Source organism: Condylura cristata, unplaced genomic scaffold, assembly GCF_000260355.1.
Source record: "Condylura cristata isolate star-nosed mole 26May11 unplaced genomic scaffold, ConCri1.0 scaffold00031, whole genome shotgun sequence".
In the NCBI taxonomy this organism is placed as follows: Eukaryota; Metazoa; Chordata; class Mammalia; order Eulipotyphla; family Talpidae; genus Condylura; species Condylura cristata.
In genome coordinates this window covers 10,136,260-10,137,091 of record NW_004567132.1, presented here as the reverse complement: position 1 = coordinate 10,137,091, position 832 = coordinate 10,136,260, and positions in this window count along the sequence as shown.

Here is an 832-nt window from a genome sequence, read left to right as displayed (position 1 = left end):
GCATCTCTGGCCTGTATTCCAGTTCTGTATGCATAAATAGATCTTAAGAAAAAGTTTATCAATCACCCCTCAAATTACTTATCAATTGCCAAAGAGCAGATGGTAGCTACGCAGTGCAGAGGTCTGACACACAGGGACCAGGTGACCAAAGGGCCATTAGCAGATGGATAGCGCCTGCCATCACTTCTGTCACTTCTGGCCAGGCCTGCATTATCTGAACCTGTTTGTAAGGACACACATTCGAGAAATACAATTTGAGGAATGTGTTAATTTAAAAACTGGCCTCTGTTCTTTAAATGTCTCAATGTCATAAAAGACAACGACTGGAGGACTATTCCTTTGTAAAGAAAACAAGAGACATGACCTCTGAATGTAGTGTGGGGCCAGAGACGTGTCAATGAACAAAACTGGACTCCCAAAGGCACCACTGTTGGACCTCCCTGGTGGCTCAGGGGTTAAAGTTTTGGTGCTGTCAAACTATCCCCAGCCAGAGAGGTGACCCACAGCAGACCTCTCCTGTCTCGCCCGCTGCTCCCCTCAGAAGTGTGTCTCAATCAATCTGCCTGTTCTGCTCCCTACTCTGTCTCTGGTGAGTCCTCTCACCCCCACACCATTGGTCTACACCCAGTTCTTGTATGCATAAAGTAAACCTAAAAAATTTGTTACTACGTCACACTTCCTGAGCTTGACAACTGCGCTTTCACTGTGCAGAGAATATCCTGTTGGACATTCACCCTGAGACATGAAGAGGTCAAGAGGCATGGGGTCTCTGAGAGCAAGGACCCTCAAGCCTTCAGAAAAATATTGCAGCCAAATTCCTCACAGCAGCCAG